We start from the raw sequence: 26,612 nt of genomic DNA, 5'->3' as shown, positions 1-26,612 counted from the left end.
ATTTCCGGTGGTTAGTAGAGTGTCTGACACATAATTGGTACTTAATAAATATTGGTCAGCTGATTGATGCAGAGAGATAAATATGTTAAGTTAGAGAACCCAAGAATGTAAGTCACACCCCAAGTCATAGCAAGTTACTTAATTGGGACTTTATAGTTTTTTTTCTTCTTTTAATCTTTATTCTCACTGAGGGAGAAGACAAGGTACTTTGGGCTTTGTGAATAAAAAAAAGCAACTGTTGTCTAAATAGAGACAGCTAGATATTACAGTGGTTAGCTCTTTGGGCCTAGAGTCTGAAAGACCGGATTTCAAATCAGGCCTCAGACACTTTCTAGCTGTGTGACCCTGGCGAAGTCATTTAATCTCTGCGTTTCAATTTCCTCAACTGTTAAATGTAAATAACAATGGCCCTTACCTTTCAAGGTCACTGTGAGGATCAAATGAGGTATTTATAAAGTGCTTAGTGTAGTGCCTGGCACATAGTAGGTGCTTAATGCTTGTTTCCTTCCTTCCTACATGTTTTATATATGTTATGTATATTATTATATTAAAATTTGCTATTTCCTGAATATATCCTATATGTTCTTATTTTGATGGTTTCATTCATGCTGTTCCCTCCTCCTGGAATGCTCTTCCTCATCATCACATGAATTTATTCTTATCTGTATTTGTTTAGCATGGAAATGGACATGTCTAAGAAATCTCCCAGCTGTTTCTTACCTTCTGGTTTCTTCAGTGATTCACCAACTTCCCAATGAACAGAACCAGCAAACTTTTCGTTGCTAGACTTTAGCAACTTCTTGGCAGATCCAGGACCTTTGTCAATATCAATGGGCTCTCATCCCCTTTGGGTTTCTCAAAACAGCTGTATTGCTTCTTTCTTCTCCTCTTCTCTTTCCTGATCCTGCTCTCTTTCTTGGTCCCTCTCCCGGTCCCATTCTCTTTCTCTCTCCTGTTCTCAGTTCCAATCTTGCTCCTGTTCACAATATTGCTTTCATTCTTTTTCCCTTGGGGCCTTAGTTGTTCATGATACATAATCTCCAATGTCTTCAAAAATGTTCATGTCAGCCTCCAGGGGTTTCTTCTTGTCCAACTTTCCTTTGTCCTTTTTCTTCAGCTTCTTATTCCTGGTGCCCTGCCACAAGTAGGAAAGGATTTGTGTCAGGTTGCTGATGATCAGTGTGGTCTGGGCATGCATGGTAGGACAATCAGCTGCAGATAAGTGTAGTGGAGATATCTGTGTCTGCATACTCATCATTCAGATCTACCACATAGGTCATGTGGCCTAGCAGAAACAGCCGTTTCATTCATAAACTTTTTCTTGAAGAGTGTTTGATAAACATTACAGCTCAAATGCATCTTAAATTCAATCTCATTTTCAGGATCTTCACTTTTGTTGTTTCTGAGGTTTCTTCATCATCTCTTCTTCTTTCTCTTTGGGGGCAATCTCAGTTTGAACCTCCTAGAGAAGGGTAAAAATCCAAGCCTTTCACCAAATGAGTGTGTTCAATGTCACCACCCAAGAACCCAGACTCTTGGATCAGCTGCTGCCTCCTCTCGGCAGTGGATTTGTCAGCCTCAGCAGTTTCCTCATATCCTTGTTCACACCTTCTCTCTGTTCTTTGGCAAGGTCCCAAAACTTTTCTGCTAGCTCCCTTTCATGCTCAATTTCTTGTTGATGGAGTTTGGCATAGTAGCTTTTCTTTTTCCTTCTTCATGCTGCTGGATCTTCATCCTTATTGTATTCCCTTACCATGTCATAATGACAAGATTTGGATTGTGCTGCAGATGTGAGTCCAACTGTAGATATCATAAAAATCTTCCTAAACTTTTTCTGTCATTTTGAAATAATTTATTTCCTCATTTCTTATAATGCATTATGTTCACATACCACAACTTATTCACATCAACACATCATTTTTAAATTGATGTGTATCCCCTTAGTTTCCAGGGTTTTTTTTCTACCACAAATATAGGCTGCTATAAATATTCAGCACAGAAATTCCAGCCTTTTAAGCTATTTTGCTATTAATGAATAATTCACAAAATGATCAAGATTAAGTATTTTTTCTAGGTTGTACAGATGGGATGAAAAGTTCCCCTTTTCTATTGCCACTCTGACCTCCATAATTATTGTCTTTATTACCTCTTTTCTAGATTATTACAATAGCTTTCTAACTCATCCATCTTACAGTCCAGTGACAGATCAGTGAGCTGCAGCAGTTACGAGACTTCTTAACCCACAAACACCAAAGACTGTGAAGAAGGTTAGTGGGAAAAGCTGCGGGAGTGGAAGGAGTTCGCGGTTCGGCTTCCAGCCCCGGGGGCAGCGGAGGTGGGGCAGCTATGGCTGTTGCTGCTTCCGGCTCCAGGCCCACCTGGTGGGAGGAATTAAGTGGCGGATCAGAGCAGGAGTGCAACAGCCTGCTGAAGATATAAGCCCAGTTCGGGTTGGGGGTTCTTGGGGAAGGAGCAGTGCTGGTGTGGCAGAGCTGGCACCTCCCCCCCAAACGTGGAACATAGAACTCTGTAGTCTACAAGCAGTCATACCCCACTGAAAAACTCAAAGGTCAAGTTAGTTGGCTGGGAATATGGCCAGGCAGCGAAAATGCACCCAGATTCAGTCTCGGACTTTGCGTTCTTTCTTTGGTGACAAAGAAGACCAAAACATACAGACAGAAGAAATTAATAAAGTCAAAGAGCCTACAACAGAAACCTCCAAGAAAAACATGAACTGGTCTCAGGCCATGGAAGAGCTCAAAAAGGATTTGGTAAAGCTAGTTAGAGAAGTAGAGGAAAAATTGGGAAGAGAAATGAGAAAGATGCGAGAAAACCATGAAAAACAAGTCAATGACTTGCTAAAGGAGACCCAAAAAAATACTGAAAAATACACTGAAGAAAACAACACCTTCAAAAACAGACTAACTCAAATGGCAAAAGAGCTCCAAAAAGCCAATGAGGAGAAGAATGCCTTGAAAGGCAGAATTAGCCAAATGGAAAAGGAGGTCCAAAAGACCACTGAAGAAAATATCACCTTGAAAATTAGATTGGAGCAAGTGGAAGCTAGTGACTTGATGAGAAATCAAGATATTATAAAACAGAACCAAAGGAATGAAAAAATGGAAGACAATGTGAAATATCTCACTGGAAGAACCACTGACCTGGAAAATAGATCCAGGAGAGATAATTTTAAAATTATTGGACTACCTGAAAGCCATGATCAAAAAAAGAGCCTAGATATCCTCTTTCAAGAAATTATCAAGGAGAACTGCCCTGATATTGTAGAGCCACAGGGCAAAATAGAAATTGAAAGAATCCATCGATCGCCTCCTCAAATAGATCCGAAAAAGAAATCTCCTAGGAATATTGTCGCCAAATTCCAGAGCTCCCAGATCAAGGAGAAAATACTGCAAGCAGCCAGAAAGAAACAATTTGAGTATTGTGGAAACCCAATCAGAATAACCCAAGATCTGGCAGCCTCTACATAAGAGATCGAAGGGCTTGGAATATGATATTCCGGAGGTCAATGGAGCTAGGATTAAAACCTAGAATCACCTACCCAGCAAAACTGAGTTTCATGCTCCAAGGCAAAATATGGATTTTCAATAAAATAGAGGACTTTCAAGCTTTCTCAGTGAAAAGACCAGAACTAAATAGAAAATTTGACTTTCAAACACAAGAATCAAGAGAAACATGAAAAGGTAATCAAGAAAAAGAACAAGAAAAAGAAATTGCAAGGAATTTACTAAAGGTGAACTGTTTTGTTGACATTCCTACATGGAAAGATGACGAGTACGATTCATGAGACCTCAGTATTAGGGTAGCTGAAGGGAATATGCATACATATATGTTTATGTATATATATATATATATATATATATATATATATATATATATATATATATATATTTATATGGGTGAATGTGTATGTATGTATACATCTATGTGTGTGTAAATATATATATATATATATATATATATATATATATATATATATATATATATAGAGAGAGAGAGAGAGAGAGAGAGAGAGAGAGAGGACACAGGGTGAGTTGAAGATGAAGGGAAGATATCTAAAAGAAATAAAATCAAATTAAGGGATGAGAGAGGAACATACTGAGAGAGGGAGATAAGGAGAGATAGAATGGGGTGGATTATCTCACATAAAGGAGGCAAGAGCAAGCAGTTCTGTGGGAGGAGGGGAGAGGGCGGATGAGGGGGGGAATGAGTGAACATTGCTCTCATCAGATTTGGCCTAAGGAGGGAATACCATACATACCCAATTGGGAATCTTACCCCACAGGAAAGAAGAGGGAAGAAGATAAAAATAAATGGGGGGGATGATGGAGGGGAGGGCTGATGGGGGTGGAGGTAGTCAAAAACAAACACTTTTGAAAGGGGACAGGGTCAAGGGAGAAAATTCAATAAAGGGTGATGGGTTGGGAAGGAGCAAAATATAGTTAGTCTTTCACAACATGAGTATTGTGGAAGGGTTATACATAATGATACACATGTGGCCTATGTTGAATTGCTTGACTTCTTAGGGAGGGTGGGTGGGAAGGGAAGAGGGGAGAGAATTTGGAACTCAACGTTTTAAAAACAGATGTTCAAAAACAAACAAAAATGTTTTTGCATGCAACTAGAAAATAAGATACACAGACAATGGGGTTTAGAAATTTATCTTGCCCTACAAGAAAAGAAGGGAAAAGGGGATGGGAGGGGAGTGGGGTGACAGAGGGGAGCACTGATTGGGGAACAGGGCACCCAGAATATATGCCATCTTGGAGTGTTCGGGAGGGTAGAAATGGGGAGAAAATTTGTAATTCAAACTATTGTGAAAATCAATGCTGAAAACTAAATATGTTAAATAAATTAAAAAAAAGAAAAAAAAAGAATAACACCTATAGGAGTAGAGCCAAGATGGCAGCTGGAAAGCAGGGACTAGCGTGAGTTCCCCACCAAGTCCCTCCAAAAACCTATAAAAATTAGCTCTGAACCAATTCTAGAACTGCAGAACCCACAAAATAGCAGAGGGAAGCAGGGCTCCAGACCAGGACAGCCTGGATGGTTGCTGGGTGAGGTCTTTCACACACGGAGCTGGGAACAGAGCGGAGGAGCAGAGCCCAGTGTGGGTGGTGCAGACCAGCCACACCAGGAGCAGGGCAGAACATGCCCTAGAGCCCTGAATCAGTGAGCTGCAGCAGTTACCAGACTTCTCAACCCACAAACACCAAAGACAGAGAAGGTTAGTGGGAAAAGCTGCTGGGGACAGAGTGAAAGAAGGAGTTTGCATTTGGCCACCGCCCTAGGGGAAGTGGAGGTGGGGCAGATACAGAACTACAGCTGCAGTTGCTTCCAGCCCCAGGCCCACCTGGTGGGAGGAATTAAGTGGGAGATCAGAGCAGGAGTGCAAAGCCTGCTGAAGATCTAAGTCCAGTCCGGGTTGGGGGTTCTTGGGGAAGGAGGAGTGCTGGTGTGGCAGAGCTGGCACATCCCTCCAAGCTTGGAACATAGAACTCTTTACTCTACAAGCAGTCATACCCCAATGAAAAACTCAAGGATCAAGTAAGTTGGCTGGGAACATGGCCAGGCAGTGAAAATGCACCCAGATTCAGTCTCAGACTTTGGAATCTTTCTTTGGTGACAAAGAAGGCCAAAACATACAGCCAGAAGAAGTCAACAAAGTCAAAGAGCCTACAACAAAAGCCTCCAAGAAAAACATGAACTGGTCTCAGGCCATGGAAGAGCTCCAAAAGGATTGGGAAAAGCAAGTTAGAGAAGTAGAGGAAAAATTGGGAAGAGAAATGAGAAGATTGCAAGAAAACCATGAAAAACAAGTCAATGACTTGCTAAAGGAGACCCAAAAAAATACTGAAAAATATACTGAAGAAAACAACACCTTCAAAAACAGACTAACTCAAATGGCAAAAGAGCTCCAAAAAGCCAATGAGGAGAAGAATGCCTTGAAAGGCAGAATTAGCCAAATGGAAAAGGAGGTCCAAAAGACCACTGAAGAAAATACCACCTTAAAAGTTAGATTGGAGCAAGTGGAAGCTAGTGACTTGAGAAATCAAGATATTATAAAACAGAACCAAAGGAATGAAAAAGTGGAAGACAATGTAAAATATCTCATTGGAAAAACCACTGACCTGGAAAATAGATCCAGGAGAGATAATTTAAAAATTATTGGACTACCTGAAAGCCATGATCCAAGAAAGAGCCTAGATATCATCTCTCAAGAAATTATCAAGGAGAACTGCCCTGATATTCTAGAACCACAGGGCCAAACAGGAATTGAAAGAATCCACAGATCACCTCCTCAAAGAGATCCCAAAAAGAAATCTCCTAGGAATATTGTCGCCAAATTCCAGAGCTCCCAGATCAAGGAGAAAATACTGCAAGCAACCAGAAAGAAACAATTTGAGTATTGTGGAAATATAATCAGAATAATGAAAGATCTAGCAGCTTCTACATTAAGGGATCAAAGGGCTTGGAATATGATATTCTGGAAGTCAGTGGAGCTAGGATTAAAACCTAAAATCACCTACCCAGCAAAACTGAGTATCATGCTCCAAGGCAAAATATGGATTTTCAATAAAATAGAGGACTTTCAAGCTCTCTCAGTGAAAAGACCAGAGCTGAATAGAAAATCTGACTTTCTAGCACAAGAATCAAGAGAAGCATGAAAAGGTAATCAAGAAAAAAAAACAAGAAAAAAATTGCAAGGAATTTACTAAAGTTGAACTGTTTTGTTTACATTCCTACATGGAAAGGTGATGTGTATGATTCATGAAACCTCAGTATTAGGGTAGCTGAAGGGAATATGCATATATATATATATATATATGTTTATGTATATATGAGTGTGTATGTATGTATATATGTATGTGTATGTGTGTGTATATATATATGTGTGTATATATGTGTGTGTATATATATATATATATATATATATATATATATATATATAGAGAGAGAGAGAGAGAGAGAGAGAGAGAGAGAGAGAGAGAGGACACAGGGTGAGTTGAAGATGAAGGGAAGATATCTAAAAGAAATAAAATCAAATTAAGGGATGAGAGAGGAATATATTGAGAGAGGGAGATGGGGAGAGATAGAATGGGGTAGATTATCTTGCATAAAAGTGGCAAGAAAAAACAGTTCTGTAGGAAGAGAAGAGAAGGTAGGTGAGGGGGAATGAGTGAATCTTGCTCTCATAAGATTTGACCTGAGGAGGGAATACCATACATATTCAATTGGGTATTTCACCCCACAGGAAAGAAGGAGGAAGAAGATAAACAAAGGGAAGATGATAGAAGGAAGGGCAGATGGGGGTGGAGGTAATCAGAAACAAACACTTTTGAAAAGGGACAGGCTCAAGGGAGAAAATTTGATAAAGGGGGACAGGTTAGGATGAAGCAAAATATAGTTAGTCTTTCACAACATGAGTATTGTGGAAGGGTTATACATAATGATACGCATGTGGCCCATGTTGAATTGCTTGACTTCTTAGGGAGGGTGGGTGGGAAGGGAAGAGGGGAGAGAATTTGGAACTCAAAGTTTTAAAAACAGATGTTCAAAAACAAAAAAAAAGTTTTTGCATGCAACTAGAAAATAAGATACACAGGCAATGGAGCACAGAAATTTATCTTGCCCTACAAGAAAAGAAGGGAAAAGGGGATGGGAGAGGAGTGGGGTTACAGAAGGCAGGGCTGACTGGGGAACAGGGCAACCAGAATATACACCATCTTGGAGTGGTTGGGAGGGTAGAAATGGGGAGAAAATATGTAATTCAATCTCTTGTGAAAATCAATGCTGAAAACTATATATATTAAATAAAAAAAATAAACAGAAAAAAAGAATAACACCTATATCAACAACACATTTTTCCTATCCATAAAATATATTCAATTTGTTTTTTCTTTTTTTAGAGTTTCCAAATTATCATCTGTGACTGCTTTATTTATTTGTGCTTTTTTATTACTGAAACTTAAATATACAATAAGAAAAGAAAAAGAAACATATAAACTTAAATACAAAACAAGAAAAGAAAAAAGCATGTCATGTGCACAGCAGAACATAAGAAAGGATTCAAAATTTTCAGCAATACATTTCCATTTCAAGAAAGCCTATATAATAAATACTATGTGTTGTGTTGAGAGCTATTCATCTTTTGTTTGTTTCCTGGTTAGTTTTCTTCCATTCTCTGCTCTGCATTTTTTACTTTGTTCTTTTACCCCCTTCTTCCCCCCCCCCAGAAGGCTACAATTAAGTGTGGATGTATTTATATATAGATGTAAATATATAGATGCATATATACACATACACACATACATAGACATATACTTTCCCTATCAAATTCTGCTTCTGATCTTTGTTTTTATGTTTGTGTGTATCTCTTATTTCCTATCCCTCCTAACTCCTCTTCTTTACTTCTACATAATAGCTTGCCCTCCTATTACTTAACCTACACCCCACCCCAGGATCCCTCCCTTGTCCTCCCATTCCTTTTAATCTAAACACTTTTCTATACCCCCTTAACCTGTTCCCTCACTCTCCCCTCTAGATATACCCCCTTATCCTCTCCTTCTCCCTATTGCCATAGCATTTTATTTCTTTCTGAATTTAAAAGACTTTTATACTCTTCTCTCTCCTTCACTCTCTCTCTCTCTCTCTCTCTCTCTCTCTCTCTGTCTTTCTCTCTCACACACACTCTCTCTCTCTCTCTTTCTCTCTCTCTACATATATATATATATATATATATATATATATATATATATATATATATATGAAATTTCCTATAAAAGTAGATTTCCAGAACTGTCTTCCTCCCCCATCTAATTCCTCTGTGTTGGTTCTTCCTCTAACAAACAACTCATTTGTATAAGACAACTACCCTTTTTAGCTGTTCCAAAACAGTTTTGCTTTTTAAAGGCATATTATACTCAGGTCTATCTCAATCTTTATTATGAACTACCCAATTACTAATAACAATCTTAGACATACATTTTACATTTTGGATACATAAAAGGGTAACGGTCTGTCTTTATTGAATCTCTTGTAATTAGTCATTGGTATGTACCTTATATTTCTCTTGGTTCTTTATGTGAAATCATTACGTTCAGGTTTTTTTTAACAAAGTCCTGAAAGTCTGACTGTACATTTTGGATGGAAGCTCAGTTCTTTTGCTCTTCTATATATACTATTCCAAGACCTGTGGTATTTTAGTGTCACCACTGCTAGGTCTTGTGTAATTCTAATTGTGGCACCACCATATTTTTTTTCTTTTTTCTTCTTTCTCATAATATTTTATGCCTGAGCTGGAGGTTTCAGAATCCTTCCGGGTGGTAATGAGTGAATTTTTTCTATTTCTACTTTCCCCTCTTGTTCTAATGCTTCAGGTCAATTTTCTTCAAGATTCTTTTTTTGATCATAGCTTCCAGGTAGTCTGATTATTCTTATGTTTTCTTGATCTGTTCTCTAGATCAGTTGTTTTCTTATGAGATGTTTCACATTCCCTTCTATCTTTAATTCTTTATATTTTGTTTTGTTATTTCTTGATTTCTTACAACTTTGCTGGCTTCCCCTTGCCCAATTCTGATTTTCAAAAAGTCATTTTCTTCCTTAATATTCTGGATCTTCTTTTCAAATCGATTGTCTTTCTTTTCATAATCTTTTTGTTTTTCTTGTATTGTTCTTTTTTTTTAGTTTTTCCTCATTCTCTCTCATTTGATTTTTGAAGTCTTTTTAAAGTTCTTCTATGAATTCATTTTTGTGCAGGTGACCATTTGATGTTACACTTTAGGGTAGAAGAGGGTTTTTTTGCTTCAGTATCCTCTTAAGATGAACCCTGGTCTTCTCTATTCCCATAGTAACTCTCTATGATTGTGTTCTTTCTCCTTTGCCTACACATTCTTTTTAATTTGTAGTAGCTTAATTTTTATAATCACCTCTAGTCCTGGGGTATGAGTGATGGTGCCTCTAGCATCAGATCCTCCTTCATTTCTCCCCTCTGGCCTGTAACTGGAACCAAGACCTTCAGCCTCCTGTAAGTGCTCACAGCCAGCAGCTCCACTGTTTCTTTACTCATCAGGCATATGCTGGTTCCTTCTTGCTCCTACTGGTGTCTCCACAGCACAGTTGCATCTGGCATTCCTTGTGAGCAGAGGTTCCCTTGATCCCAGCTCAGATGCCCAAGACCCCTCACTGTCTGGGGGGTAAAAGTTCCTGTGGGTGGGGCTGAGCCAGCCTCCTAACCCAGCTAACCCCAAGGCGTGCAGCTTGTTCTTTATGTGGATCTATGACATAGCCTAGGGTGTTTACTCTTCACAGGGACCAAATCACATCCTGGGACTTTTCTTCAGATCTCCTCTGATTGTCCCAGGATGCCCCTTGTTCTTCCCCTACTCATTTATTTTTATTGCTCAATATTTACCCTGCTGTACTATTTCATCTCTTTTCAGGGGCAAAATCTTGAGAGCTTGGAATTTTCTGACCTACTCTGCCCTCTTCCCAGAATCCTCTCTCATTTTTTTAGATGTTATTTTTTTGCTCACCATGTTTAGTCCCTAGTAATTCTTTTCTTGAAAAAAATATTCATAACATAAAGGCATGAGGCCTCATTTTAATATGCAAATCTTTGACATCTTTCATTCCTTCTTTGTAATCCTTGCTTTTCCTTGTATTTCTCTTCATCCTCATTTTCCCCACTTTTGCAGTGAAGTCCTCAAGTATTATAATGTATACTTGATACCAAGAACCTATATGCGATACAGATATGAAAAAAATACAAACTCTTTCCTTAAGGAGCTTATAAGGTCAGGATGAGGTGAAAGAGAATGTGATGGAATGTGATAATTAAAAATGAAAGGTCCATAGTGCTATGAGAAACTTGATGAGGGAGAGAACACTTTTAACTGGGAGAAATTAGGGAAGGGTTCATGGAAAAAATGGCACCTGAGCTGATCCTTGAAGGAAGGGAGTTACTTTATAGTGTGACAATTGAGTTTGGATTAGATGTACACTTGGTTGTACTGTGAAGCATTAACAAACCACACATGGCTCATTGCTCTGCTTTCTGTCACCTACAGGTAAAAAGTCTGACATTTAATTACCCAATTAATCACCTACAGAGTATAGTACATAATTCTGTCACCAGGTGGCGAATGGGGAAATGAGAGTGAGGGAAGGAAATTAATTCCTGACATGAGAGATAATATGGGCACAGGGACAGTAGAGTACAAGGTGATAATGAGAGACAGTGATTAGTCCAGTTTTGTTGAAATGTAGAGTATGTCAAAGAGAGCAGGTAAGCTAAGGTTGGAAATGTAATCAAAGGGTCTTCAGAGCTAAGAAAAGTAATTTGTATTTTGTTCACTAGTCAGTGGGAGCCATTGAAAGTTTTTTTTAATAGAAGAATGGTGTAATGAGATGTGATCAGTTCTTTAGGAAGATTACATAGGCAATAGGATGGATAAAAGAGGGAAGATACTAAAAGCAGGAAGATAGGTGAGATGGGAATCTGAACTAAGGTAGTTGCAGTGGGAGTGGGAAGAAAAGATGAGATTTGAGCAACACTGCAGATGTAAAATTGATAGGACTTGGTGGTGTGGGGTATGAGGGAAGTGTCAAAAGTGAATGAATTTTTGAGCCTCAGTGTCTGGGAGAATAGTGATGCTATTAAAAGAAATAGAGAAGCTAGCAGGAGGGAAAGATTTGAAGAGGAAGAGGATTAATTCAGTATTGGACATGTTGAGTTTGAGGTACCTAACGGGTGGCTGGAAACTTGAGACTGAGGCAAGGATTGTGAAAAGGTACATTTGGAAATGATCTCTATGTAGATAAATAAGTGAAGCCACGGGAGTGGATGAAATCACCAAGAGAATAGAGGCAGAAGAGGGCTATGATTAGAGCTTTGAGAGACAGCTTTGTTTAAAGGGATGACAAGAAGTCAACCAAAAAGAAACACACTCAGAGAAATACAAGGAAATTAATAAGAATAAAATGGCAAACAAGATAGAAGACAATAGAGGAGACCATGAAGAAGAAAGGGATAATCAGGAAGGCCTTCATCCCACAGGGCACAGAAACAACAGATAAGATGTCTGAGAAGCACATAAGTGCAACTTCTGAACACCAAAGGAATTTGACTAATTCCTATGTTCATCTTTATCTAACTTACTCATGATTAGTGTATTCAAAAGTTCCTAAGGTATAATTACCTGGCTTTGGCACATCTGTAAAGAACTTCAGCTCCTCATATGTAGCCTGTGGTTCTAGGGAGGACTGCAATATTTCATTTCCCAAGAGAAAAAGATAAAGAAAGAAAGAAAGAAAGAAAGAAAGAAAGAAAGAAAGAAAGAAAGAAAGAAAGAAAGAAAGAAAGGAAGAAAGAAAGAAAGAAAAAAAGAAAGAAAGAAAGAAGCAAAGAAAGCTAGAAAGGAGAAGAAAAGGGAAGAAAATAAAAAGATTGAGACACGGTGGATTGGTAACTAAGGTAGGACTTTCTTACTATTTTAGCATGCTAAATTGTCTTTGATTGAGCCTTACTAGGTGCAAAGCCCCAGGCCCAAACCCCTAATTACTAGGTGTTAAGTCTATGTGGGTGTGAAGCCCTCAGGGCCCTAAGCGGAATTGCTAAAACCACAGCTAGTAGTATGCACCTAAACTCTGGTCCCTCAGATGACCTTTGATGACTTCCAAAGACTGTATAAAAAGAGAACAGAGCTATTTGCTTGAGGCTCTCACTCCTGGAGGAGTGTTGGTGTGGGACTCTGGGCAGCTGCTGTAAGAGCCTCCCAGCTCACCCAGATGTTGATGGTTTCTTGGTAACTATGAATTGTATTTGGTCTGTTTATACTGTATCTTTGTAATTTGTTTGCATTTGCTCTGAAGTTTAGGGTGCTGGATTTTTCCCCTGAACTAAGTGAATGTTATTTGTATGTTGGATTGAAATAAGACTGTTAACCCCCTAATGTTACTTTCATTAGTAAAGCAGATCAAAAGAACCCTGTGCTGGCAGCGTTCTTGTTGTTGGGCTCGTGTTGGTCTTTCACCTCCACAGCAGGTGCTAGCCAAATTGTTGCAGCACCCAGATTATCATATCTTCTTGAACTGTGTGTGTGTGTGTGTGTATGTGTGTGTGTGTGTGTGTGTGTGTGTGTGTGTGTACCACTGATGGTGTTATACATAGCATTATTAAATATTAAATTCCAGATAAGAACAAACTTTTCTGGAGCTATACCTCCATTTCTTGAATAGCCTTGTAAAGAGGTCAGCATTTTTATTATAGTCATGGTGATGGTAGCCAGAATGCAGGGGGGTGAAAACTGAATGGGTGTTGAAGTGAAGGCAACAAGTACAAATTATTCTTTCTAGAACTTTAGCAATGAAAGAGAGATAGGGTAATACCTTGAGGTGGGTAACAGAGGCAAGAAAAAGTTTTTATAGGGTGGGGAAATGCATGCATATTTGTAGGCTGAGGCAAAGGAATTGGTAGATTGGAAGAGATAGGATATTCATGAGAGAGCATATTATTGATGGAGTAAGGTCACAAAAAGGATAGGAAGATATCAGATAAAAAGTAAGAGATCTTGGTAAGAAAGATGGTCATGTTTTCTCAGAATTGAATCAAAAAGGACAAAATGAGTGAACATATTTATGATAGTGTCTGAGGAGAGTTAAAGGAGTTCATGTTAATCCAAATCTTTTCAGGGATTCAGGTAGGGATGAAGTCATCTGAAGAGAGTGAGGGAGGACATAGAATTCATTAGTTAAGGAGAAGACAGAAGTCAGAAGAATAACTAACTACCATGGAGAATGTCATACGCAATGATAGCTAAAAACGATTTCTTAGTAACAGTAAAGACTCAATTGAATTTCAATAGGATAAATATATAGTGGATCCAGTTAGCATAAGGATTTCTATTAATGCTTTGCTTCTTGTGAGTAGGAGCAGAGGAGACAGATGGGAGGAATTACTCAAGTTTGAGAGTTACTAAAACAGGAAAAGTAGAAGGGGAGGATAAGTCAAGGATAAGAGCAGAAAAATTGAAGTGGAGATTGCTGGCTACTCTACAGCAACTGTTGCAGTAGACTGGGTTGCTTTTGGCAAAGATTTAACCCTTTCTCTTTCCTCAGTTTCCTTATTCTCACCATAGGTGTAAGGTCGAGGAGGGGAGAAAATGGATTCTGTTTCCTAGATGAAAGTCCTGGGCTATGAAACTTCCTTTCCTTCTGTCCTGGGGTGGATTGAGCTTGTCTGCCTCTACTTTTTTTGGCTTAGACTTGAACTTTAAAAGATAGAGGATCCTGGTGGAGTGATAGATGAATTCTGCCAGGAATGCATAGCTCTGCTGAGATTGCTTCCTACATGAAGCTAAATGAACAGTCCCTAGTCCCAGTAGTTTAGCAGATCTTGACTTTTTCAGGGCTATTTTTGGGGGTGAGGATGGGGGTGTACATTGAGGTGTACACAAGGCATTAGGAGCAGAGGGAAGGGTGGTAAATAGTGGTTCTATCCCACCCTTCTTGTGCCTTCCCTCATCCACTTCCATAAACACCTTTCCTGCTCAGGAGGCTTCCAGAATGTCTTTAAGAAGGCTCTCTCCCTGATCAACTTCCCTTTGTTTGTTCTGCTTGCAGTAGGGAAGGATGGCAGGGCAGACAAAATGAAAAGATCATGGGAAGCTGGGCTGTCCAATCATCCTCAGTGTTAAAATTAAACAGACTCTTATTTATCATAACTCTAATTTTGCTTCTTTCCCTTCCATTCAGGCTCTCTTACATTTCTCACACCTTCCTCTCATCCATCTGTCCCTTATTACCACCAAAGTGCACCCTCCTTCTCTCCTTGCCCCCTTACTCTTTAGTACCATTAAGCAGGAGGGATGCATCGATAGTTATTTGGATTCTATCAATCATTGGAGAGGCACATGTATACCAGAGGCAGCAGAACCAGCCAGCTCCTTCTACAGGGACCTGATACAGGTCTTTCTGTGAACTAATACCACAGTAGGAAAGAATGGTTAGCTTGGGAGGCCTAGCTCAGAAGTGCACCTGCTGGAGGAGGGATGGGATGGATGAATCCGTTGACTGTGGCTTCCGTGCCTCTTGGCCTCTTCCCTTTCCATCTGGCCACCTGGTTGTCCAGAACAGCTACAGTGTACTTTAAAGTCATGTTGTCTTCCAGGCACCTGGTGCCTCTATCTTTTTGACAAAGAAATAGGTATCCACTCTTAGCTCAAGTTAGATGACTTCTGTTAGATTCCTGCCAAAAATATAGGGTGTGGTCAGTGTACCCCAGGAAGATTTAGTCAGATGCCTGTCTCTGCACATTTAGCCCCAATGAGTGGAAATTCTCAAGACCTTCTTAGGGAAACATTTCTAGGACCAATCCCAGACCTTGGGATTTATCAGAAGAAACTGAACTGAGATACTAAAGCTCCATTAATGTAGCCCTGAAGAGTCTACATTTTAAATTAAGGAGCCCTTCCATCTCTCCTTCCTTGGGCCATCACCTACCTGTCTCTCTGAAGTACCGCTTCTGCCTACTCTCCCTCTTCCCCCTTACGCTCCACCACATAAACAGTCACACACAAATATCAGTGCAGTGCCCAATGTGGTGAGGGTGCCAGACCCCCAGAAGGATCCTCAAAATTACAGAGCAGTACAAAAGTAATATAGTGTTAAGACTGATCTGTTGGGACCCTCCCCTCTATACACATTGACTGTTCCCAAATTAAGTTTTATTTGACTTAAACCATGAAAAAAAAAACAAGAAAAAACCGTTCTTACTTGGAGATTCCATGTTCATGAAGGTGGTTTCCCCAGGGCGAGGCTTATCCATTTCACTCAGGGTGGGCTGACCCTTGTGAGTTCCCCAAATGTGGGAAACTCAATTGCATAGTTTGTGGCAGCAACATTTGTAGAAGGAACATTCACTCCATGTAAATGAGACTAATTTTCCCCTAAAAGGCAAAGCAAGACTTGCATTGTCTCAGAAGACAAGGGTTTGAAACACTGATTCAGCTTCCTGATCACCATGTTTAAAAGCCCAATCAGTGAATGATGAGTTGTATGCTTTTCAGACTTTATGGATTTGCTAATGCTGTGTGAATCACTTAATTGGATCCATCTCCATAGGAAGAAAGTAGAGCTGTGTCCAAACGAGTCAATATTGTATCTTTGTGGTATATCTTTTCCATTCCATTCTTAAGTAAACTTCCTTTTTTTGTTAAATTTTAAATGTCCTATGAATATTTCTTGCTTCATTCCAATACTGAATCTGAACAAGATCAGTCTGAGTTAAGACGGGTCCAGAATATCTGGCATAATAGCAAAATTAGTTCATAATGACCTCATGATTAACCTTGTGGTTTGAAGTGTGGAAAGAGCAATGCAGAGGAAGGGGATCCTCAGGATATTGGGTGGTCTGATAGGAAAACCTTGAATCCCTTGGCTGCTGTTCTTCTGGCCACACATTTAATGTCCTCTCGATGGGCCAGGGAAGGTTATAGTCACTGACCCAGGGGGATAAAAAAGTAAATTTTCATTACACATATAACAATTAGATGAGATAGGTATGAATGTACTGTATTTTTTAAAAGCATATTGTAAAGATGATCAATGCTATTTGTTGAATTTTGACAACTTTACATTTGAAAGTGATTAGGATCTCCAGACCAACCATGGGATTTTGGGATTGTCTAAGAATCATGTTGAAAGAATTTTTGAGACTGTATGACATTCAGAAAACCATTAAGGACTGTGCCAACATGACTTTGTTGAGACTCTTTGATGCCCTGAGGGAGGCACTGGAAACGAATGTTGAAGCCTCGCTGGGATCCCAAAATACTTAATGGAACTGGGGCTGGACAAATGTGCCCCGACTGATTTTTCTGAGGACAGAAAATATTGAAAGGAGAAGAATGTAATGGGGGAAAACAAATGAGCCATTAGTTCTGGGCTCTACCTGACTCAAGCCAATTTCGTTTGGGTTTTTATTAATTTGGTTTGATAATATCAGATTTCAGTTTAGGTCTGATATTAGAGGAAAATGAATAACTCAGAGATAATTTGACAGTTAACAAAAGGAGATTTATTTAGCCATAACAAGAGATGAATATTTAACAAGGATATTAATCAAGGGCAATTTGAATTGATTTAGTGCAGTGAGGCTCCCTTGCCTCTGAGTTTCCCATGGTGGTATGCCAGTCAGATATGGCTGTTTGTCCTCAGGCAACCATGAAATGATGTCAATGGAAACCTTTAGTTTCCTTAGCCAATTATGTCTTGAGGATACTTTCAATAGCTCTTAAGAAAAGCAAAACAAAACAAAAACTATACTAACTTTTAAAGGAGCAGAGGTTGGAATATTGTTCCCACAACACTTCCAAATCCTGATTTAAGAAACCTTGGGTTACTTCTCACTGGCCACATTTTGGGTTCAATACTGAAGAATTTGGTGCTTTAAAATGATGCGGCAAACACTGGAGATTTTGTTGTATCATTCCTCTATGACAGGGGCATGGGGCTGCTTCAAATTAAGATCAGAAATAGCTTCATCTCTCACTCTGTTATATATGCCTTGCTTACTTTCTTAGTCTTTGTATCTTCTCTCTCTGTCTCAGTCTTTGTCTTTGTCTCCATCTCTCACTCTCCCTCTCTCTGTCTCTAATTTTTGTCCATCTCTATATTGATAAACAAAATGGGCTCTTAGCATTTGGTTCAACCAAGTGCCTTTGAAGAGTTTGGCCTTTGTTTCCTTGATTAGATTAAGAATATTTGGTGACCTCCTTGCCTCAGGGGAGGGCCTAGTTTACACATGAGTTTGAGTGACATGTTTGGGACATCAGAGGCTTTTAGACCATGTGGGTTTAAGTCGCCTCTTTGTGATGATTTTAGGTCACATGTGTGAGTTGCATGTGTAACTCACCCTTGACCCTGAAAAAGATATAAAACCAGGGGTTAGCTTTCTCATTTGTGGAGCTCTTACCCACAGCCATGGTAGCACACATGACTCTGGGCCAGCCTTTGTTATGAGCTCCCAGGCTGAACCTAGATGTTGGTAACTATGAATTGTATTTAGTCTGTCTGTCTATGTTTGTAATTTTTTTGTATTTGCTCTGAAGTTCAGGGTGCTGGCTTTTCCCCCTGAACTAAGTGAATGGTATTTTTATGCTGAATTAAAGTAAGCTTGTTAACCCCTTAAAGTTGCTTTCCTTAGTAAAGCAGATCAAAAGAACCTGTGCTTTTGCAGTGTGCTGGTAGCGTGCTTGTTGTTGGGCTAGTGTTGGTCTTTCACCGCCACAACAGCTGCTAGCCAGATTGTTGAAACACTTACTGTCTTACTTCTGCCGTCCTTCCCCCCATCTGCCTCTGTCTCTCTATCTCTATCTCTCTCCATTTCTCTTTTTGTCTTTCTTTCTCTTTGTTTCTGACTCTCTGTTCTGCCTCCCTCTCTCTTTCTGTCTTTGTCTTCCTTTCTTCCCTTCTTCTCTCTGTTTCTTTGTCTCTCTCTCTCCCTCCATCTCTTTGTTTCTATCTCCCTCAACCTCTTTCTGTCTCTCTCTCTTTGTGTATCTCTCTTCCAGGGAGGGTCCTTTCACTCCAATGCGAATGGTGAATTCTTATAGATGGCTGGGCTAGAGGAGCCTAAATTTAGTTCTCAAGTCTCTGGCTTCCTTTTTTGCTTTGTATTTCTTCTCTGAGCATAGGTGAGTGAACAAAGCTCCTGGGATTTCCATTTCTAGCTTTGGCAGCCTTGTGAGTGTATCATTAAGGCAAGATTCATGACCTCAAGAATGACGATGAACATGATTGCGTGGTTTGGAATCGCAAAGTATGAAAAACTCTAGGTAGAAGGCAGAGGAAGTATAACATTTACTTAGACAACAGAGGATAAAATCCCAAGACCAGCTACTTCAATTAGATATAGCAGTAATTATATTCCAAAACCAGTAAGCCCACCTCAATGTAGCAACAAGAAAATTAAAACACAATATTATAGCATGGAACCAAATCATCTTGTAACTCCCCCCCCACCCCCACCCCCCCAGGACCTTCCTGTAAACAATCACTCACAAATCCTAACTCTCTGCTCAGAAGTCACTTCTGTAGCTCTGTTGACTCCAAGTTCCTGCTCCTTCTCCTTGGGCTGAATTCTGATTCCTGTAGCTCTTTGCAGATTCTGCTACTCCCAGTTCTAGACTCTCTTTATATACAGTCCTAGCTGGCACCTGATTGGCTAGAACTCAGATTGGCTGAATTCATGATTGACTAGAACTCAGTGCATATACCACTGGCTCTGGTTTTAGCAACTCCCTTTATGGCTCTGAGGCCTTCATGCCCAAATTGGTTTAGTACCTAGTAAGTAGAGGCTTTGGGCCTACTTACAAACAAAGATATAATCAAGCTTTCCCACCAAGCCCCACCTGAGGCCTATTGAATGGGTGGGGAAGATCTTTGATCACATTAATACTAAAGTGAGTCCAAGGGTTGGGGACTCTTGTGTCCATTAGTCAGGGCTAGCAAGCAGCAGGAGTTTCTATGTTAGAGAAGGTAAGTATCAAAATGAAGAGGAGCTCAAACCATATCTTGGATCACCAAACTGTCTATAATTATCTATGTTATCCTGTGTGGACATTTCTGACCTTACAAACATGGTAGATCCTTCAGGATCTAGACAGATGACAGAGAGAGCAGCACACAGACCTTGGTAGAGGAGGCCATTAAGGTGAGCCTGACCTTGGAATAGTTGGGGTTATAACATAGGCCTCAGGGAGTGGGAAGGAATTTGGCCCCCAACAGAGAGGGCAGTGACTCAGACACCAGGAGAGAGGCACAGGAAGGCCCATTATATCCTTGATTATTATAATCTGGAATTGATCAGACTCTTCTCAGGGAGAGCCTTGGGGACTAAGTGGTGGAACTGTTATTATTGAATGCTATTTACTGACAACTTAGGTGAAAATATTTCTGCATAACCCTCACAGAAGGGAGGAGTTTCTCAGCAGAAACTTCTAAAAGAGCAAAATTTTGGTGTACTCCCATTGGGTTCTGAGGGAGGGCAATGTTCTGGTTGGTGTGTTAGAAAATACTGAATGAATAATGATATAGTGAAATTGTAGTGCTGACTGAAGTCCTGACCTGTGGTATTGCTTGGCTAATGTCCCGAAAATATGATCATATGCTCTGTGGCCCATGAATCCATTGCCCTGTCCCCCTTTTATCTGTACTGGACTCTTTTTTTCAAAGTACTTCCTATGCTTTCAGTCTCTGAGGATGATGTTGTCTAATAACAGTCATAAGGACATACAAGTAGCAAAAGGTCCTCTAGAACTATGGTATCAAATACATGACCTGTAACACTTTCAAGTGAGACCTGAACCAAATTAATATGTAACTGGGAAATATTTAACAAAAATAAATAAGAAACAGAATAAAATACATATAATATTAATTTGTGGGTTTCTAAATCAACATGTGGCCCACAGGGATCCTTCTATTTGGTTTAGTGGACCTTGTTTCTATTTGAGTTTAATATGACTGCCCTAGCCCTAGGAAGACTTTGCTGCTTAGGGATAGGATGTGATGAAAGCAACATCTATTTCATATAAGCTAGGCTTGTTTTTTCCCCCTAAATGGTGATGAATCTATCCTTAAGACTTAATTGGTTTAGGATCTCATTTAATTCTAATCTAGAGCCTGAGTTTCTGGTTTAGATTGAGTTAGATATGGCCTAGAACAAAGTGTAAAGTGACAAAAGATTCCAAGATGGAAGATAATGAAATAACTAACTTTTGTGTCAAGACTGGGATGAGTAGAAAGAGAGGTCAGAATAATATTGGTAGATAAGCAGAATAGGAAGGAATTGATTGACTGAGGTCATGATGAGAGAGAAGAAAGGGTTATGTACAAATATGAGGGTAGAACAGGTGGTAGCATAGGACATTATGATCAGGGAAGAGACCACACCAATATAGTTGTTATTTTTGTACTTCTATTTCTATTTAATTATAACATCCTTTAGGGCAGGTAACTTATTTTTCTTATCTTTGCATCTGCACAGTAGCCCCACAAGTCCTTGTTTAAATAACTTGATTTGAGTCAATAACTATAGCATTTTAAAGAACTTTTTGATCACTTAGGCTATGGAAAACCATATGGGAGACTGTGGGTCAAAATGGGCCATGAAATCTTCTCAGATCACTAGCCCTTCATCTTGTTTTTTAAAAAAAATATCCTCCTCCCTCTTTGTGTTGTACTTCAGAGCAATTTATAACTATTCAGTTGTTACTGTTGAGTCATTTCAGTTGTCTCTGACTCTTTGTGACACCATTTGAGGTTTTCTTGGCAAGGTAGTGGTTTACCATTTCCTTCTCCAGCTCATTTTAGAGATGAGGAAACTGAGGCAAACAGGTTTAAGCAACTAGTCCAGGATCACACAACTGCTAAGTGTCTGAGGCCAGACTGGAATTCAGAAATGTAAGTCTTCCTGATTCCAAGCCCAGTACTCTATTCACTGCACCACCTAGTTGCCCTTCAATTATTCAGTTACATACAGGCTATTGACAATGGTAATTGCTCTAGTTTGAGCAATGAGGAAGTTAATGAAAATTTGCCCTACAAAGGACCACTTTACTTTTCTTCATTGCTTCCTATTCAGCCAGTTTAACTAGATATTTTTTGCCTTTGCAATTAGATGAATTCAATCAAACTTTTAATGAAATATCTTCAAATGTATTCTCCTTCATGTAGTCCCTGATCATCAAGATATATGATCTTTCCTTTTTTTCAGCTTCAATAATGCTTTGAACCCCCCTTTTGAATATTCACCCTCTATATTATATTTATTCCTGTATATATCATATTCACCCCTTCATAGATGAGAGATCATTTTTTATTAATCTTTGTATCTCCTGAAGCACCGGGTATGCCATAACACATAGCAGGCACTCAAACATTTGTCAAATTGAATTAAATTAAAAAGATAAACTGAATTCACCATTAAGAAATTCAAGTATGGATCAGATTTCAGGGGTTTCTTCTAACCCTGAGATTCTCTGATTCTTTGAAACCAACAGCCAAGAAAACCCAACTATTCTTCCCTTAAATGGAACAGTGCTGTCATACGAATGCTGGCAAAGTCTTCTTTGACAAAGGCTTGTGATTTTTTTGAGAAGCAGGTTATCTCTGATATAAAATAAAAGGAATAATGTCATAGCACTTGCCTTACAATAACCCCCTCAAATGAGAATGCAAGTAATTAGTATTCCCCTTTTTCAATTAAGGAAACTGAAATTCAGAGAGTGTAAGGGCAAACAAAGTGGCACTTTTGTTGTCTTTTGTTTTGGAGTGCTTCTCAGCCTAAGGCCAATAAGTGCCTTTGATTGAGTGTTGCCTTTGTTTGTAGGAAGGCCCACACACCCTTTTGCTGATTAGGTCATGAAAGGTGTGAAGCTCTCTGACACTGAAGAAGGGTGTATATACTCTGAGGTTAGTATTTTGTTTGGGGGCTCTCTCATTGGAAGAGTGTTGGTGTAGATACTCTAGGTAGCTGTTGAGGAGCCCCCTGGCTTTGAAAACCCAGATGTTGGTGCTTCTTTCTCTGGTAACTATGTATGTATAGCTTTGGTCAGACAGCTAGAAGCCTGTCTGTTGATTTGTGTTATCTGCTCTGTTTATATTTTCTCTGCTTATAATTTCTGCTTGTATTTGCTCTGAAGTTCATGGTGCTGGCTTTTCCACCTGAACTAAGTAAATGATATATGTATGTTTGATTAAAGTAAGATTGTAAATCCCTTAAAGTTTCTTTTCTTAGAAAAGCAGATCAAAGAACCTGTGCTAGTAGCCCTCCTGTGTGCTGGTGTTATTGGCCTTACACAGTCACAGTAGTGGCAAGTAGCATTGTTGTTGCAGAGAGGTAAAGAAATTTTCTTATATCATACAGTTAGTAAATAGCAGAGCAGAGATTGAAACTCAGATCTCCCAACTCCTTATCTAGGGCTGGTTCTACTAAATGACAGTTGCCATTAAATAAATATTAAATAACTTTGTAGGTTGGTAAAGGGAAAATATATTGCTTTCAAAAATTCCTGAAAAAACTGCAACCTGATGTTTACTGCCCGAATGCTAATAATAATAACCAGAATTTGTATTGCTCTTTAAGGTTTAAAATGTGCTTTGCGTAAGTTATCTCATTTGATCCTTATGACAACTCTCTGAGGTGGTAGGTACTCAATCCTCATTTTGTAGGTGAGGAAATTGAGGCTGAGATATTAAATCAGTTGCTAAAGTCACACAGCTAGTTAATATTTGAGATAAGATTCACATGTATGTCTTCCTTAGGTGGCTAGGTGACACAGCAGATAGAGTAATGGGCCTGGAATCAGGAAATGTATGTTCAAATTTGGTTTCAGATGATTACTAGTTGTTTGACCTTGGGCAAGCCAATTAACCTCTGTCTCAGTTTCATCACCTGTAAAATGAGGATAATAACAACACTTACCTCTCAGGATTGATGTGAAGGTCAAATAAGATCATATTTGTAGAGTGTTTAGCATGAGTGCCTGGCACATAGTAGATGCCATCGAACTGCTTATGGCTTTCCCTTCCCCCTTCCTGACTCCAAGTCATATACTTGATCAGTGGCCACATGTGACCCTCTAGGTCCTCGAGTGTGGCCCTTTGATTCAGTTAACCATAACCCTTTGATTCAGTCAAAGGGCCACACTTGAGGACCTGGGAGGCCACATGTGTCCTCGAGACTGCAGGTTCCCCACCTCTGCACCTGATCAACTGAGCCACCTAGCTAGCCTTGAATACTTTGTCAAAACCCCATTCAAAATATATGAAAAGTTCATAGTCAGAACATTTCATTTTGCCTGTGCAGAAAGTCTAAATGTAATCATAGATATGGAAAAGAACTCAGAGGCCATCTAGTTCAATCCCTCATTTTGCATACAAGGAAATTGAGGTTTAGGAGGGTTTGGAGACTTGTTTAAGGTCACTGATAATAAGTCTCAGAAGTGGGCATTGAACCCAGCTCCCCTGCCTCCAGAGCTAGTGCCCTTTCTACAGTGTCAGGACTTACTAGTGTCGTGTCATTTCAATATCTGCTCTTTCAAATCAGGAAATGTGATTACTTAATCTGACATTCATTTGCCATTTAAATTTATTGAACAACAAAGACTTGGTGTGAATTCCCAAGTTGTTACAATAGCTAGCAAAGCCAATGAAATACCAGTAAAAGTGTTTTTTTAAAGCATTTTAAAAATCTGTAAAAAATTTTTATACAACTGTCATGTAAACGTTGTTATAAAGTGAGTTACAACCTAAAAGCTGATGAATCAAAGAAGTTGAAGCAAGCCTTGCTATGAGTATAGGATTTTTCTGAACGGGCTGGTGGAGTTTTTCTGGGTCATACAAGAGGAAAGAAAATAACCAGTGGACACTTGGTTCTTATTTACAACTGTTTTTGCTCTCAGAGAGATAGATGGACAGCTGCTATTCTAGTGGTCAAAATGCAATGGTTTCTTCTAATTCCCTTCATTTAGTGAGTTTGTTAATGGAATTCAGAACTCTAATTCAGAACTTTAATGATATAAGTGAATCCTCGAAATTTTTCAAAGCAATTGATCCTTGTTATAGTTTCTTCTCTGGGAAATTGGATAGAGATCTGTACTGGATGAAATGGTTTAGGAAGCATGTACCTTTAAAAAATTATAGAATCCTGATCAAGTTAGCCAGAATTGTGGGCATGCAGAGGTGGATGGTTTTTGGATGTCTAAAGCAACACAATTGCCATCCACTTAGATCATTTAAAGAAAATTACTTGGGAACCTTCTAATATTTCCATGCATGGTAGCTCCGGGAATTTCACTGAGGATAAGAAGGGGAAAACCATTTACCAGAATGGATTGGTTTGGTTAGAAAATTTCACAAATCTCATGGACCCAGCTGCACAAATAAAACCTCCCTTGCAGGTGGAATTCACTCTGTGCAGACTGGAGAGGGGTGGGTGACCTTGGAACCAGAATAAAATGCAGAGGAGATGGCTGAGCTGGTTGATTTCACTACTGCTTGGTTGGTAGGAGAAGCAAAATCTCTGCCAGACTGAGAGTTTATTTTAAATGTAACTAAAAGGATCTAAGTACCAGTTACCACAAGCAAGGGTGATCTTTATCTTCTTTTTTTGGTCTGTGGGAAGGAAAAGGAATCTTGAAAGATTCCAGCAGCTGCAGGCTTCAGAAAGAGAAACTCTCCCGCACATTTCTTAAGTGTCTTGGATTTTTCCAACACTACCTTTCATCAGAAAAAAAAAATTAAGGTGGGAGTTTAATACACTTCTAAGCCTATTACAACAAGTAGATGTTAGCAAATAGTCAAGCATTTAATAGTCAGCATTTTCTCCCCAGAAAATGTTTATGTGTACTAGGCAGTGATTGTTTTGCTAAGCCTCTGTGCTATCCTCCTTTACTTGGTTTTCCTTGGGAAAAATTCTGCCAGGGCACCTGTAAGACCTCACTTTGAGAGATGGTTAATGTGTTAATTACCCAGAACCCAAAAATGTAAGCTGCAAAAAAATGAAAGCCGCTTTTACAATCAATCAGTTTTATGACCTTCTGATGGTGAAAATATCAACACTGTTTACTCTGGGAGACCTCACAGCATTCCAAAACACCTGGGTCCTTAAATTTCAGTTAAAACCAAAGAAGATGTGACTCATTTATCAGAGTCTTCGCACTAAAGAGAACTACCTTTGGTAGCTGGATGTCTTGGGATTTCTTTCCCTAAAGAAACATATATTTCTTTTAATTGCAAAATTATCTTAGATGGTTTTTAAATGAGCTATCATTTTGGGATTCCTGTCTCCCTTCAAAATAACGAATTAGAATTGTTTTCTATCTATAAATTGTAACTTGATAGTCTCTCCTTCCTCCTTTCTTCTACTGGCCCTCTATCCATCTCTCTCTCTCTTTCTCTCTCTCTCTCTCTCTCTCTCTCTCTCTCTCTCTCTCTCTCTCTCTCTCTCTCTCTCTCTGCCTTCATTTCTCATTTCCCTTTCTGTTCTCTTTCCCCAACACACTAGGCGGGGATCTAGGCTTAGACTGCCAACTGTCAGCCTTGGCACCTTTGCTAGTGTGTGTTCTTTAGTAAATCATTCAATCCCACTTTACCTCTGTTTCTCTGCCTGAAAAATGGGGAGAGAATTACTTAGCCACGTAAGTTAGTAGACTACTTTGTCATCATTAGACGCAAAATATCAACGAAAAGCATAATTATAACAAAATGTGGTGAGATAAATGTTTACAACAATCTGTGGTTTCTTTTCAAAGCCAACATTGCTGAGCCTTTTGAATGAAAACTTCTGGCCCCACATGCAAAGTAACTAGCTTTGATACCTACAAAATATGATTTGTGAGGTGTGAAGAAAGACCAAAGGATATCCAAAATGTGCTTCTTTTGCAGAGTTTTTTTTTCAAAATTCATTTTGCCAATGTATTGCAATATAGGCACATGAACTCTGATTGCGTTCTGGAATTATTAACCATCTTAAAGGATTTATCAGTAAAATCTCAAATAATTTTTGCCCCAAGCACTTTTCCCTTCAT

General features: G+C 39.2%; 2 pseudogenes; one reads left to right on the top strand and one right to left on the bottom strand.

Moving 5' to 3' along the window:
• Positions 1 to 658: 658 nt before the first annotated feature.
• LOC118842006 lies at positions 659 to 1,813 on the bottom strand (annotated as a pseudogene).
• Positions 1,814 to 15,784: 13,971 nt separating this feature from the next.
• Positions 15,785 to 15,927, top strand: LOC118845223 (annotated as a pseudogene).
• Positions 15,928 to 26,612: the final 10,685 nt, after the last annotated feature.

Source organism: Trichosurus vulpecula, chromosome 3, assembly GCF_011100635.1.
Source record: "Trichosurus vulpecula isolate mTriVul1 chromosome 3, mTriVul1.pri, whole genome shotgun sequence".
Classification (NCBI taxonomy): Eukaryota; Metazoa; Chordata; class Mammalia; order Diprotodontia; family Phalangeridae; genus Trichosurus; species Trichosurus vulpecula.
Note: the sequence above shows the minus strand (reverse complement) of the source record. Positions and strands in the feature narration are given on the sequence as shown.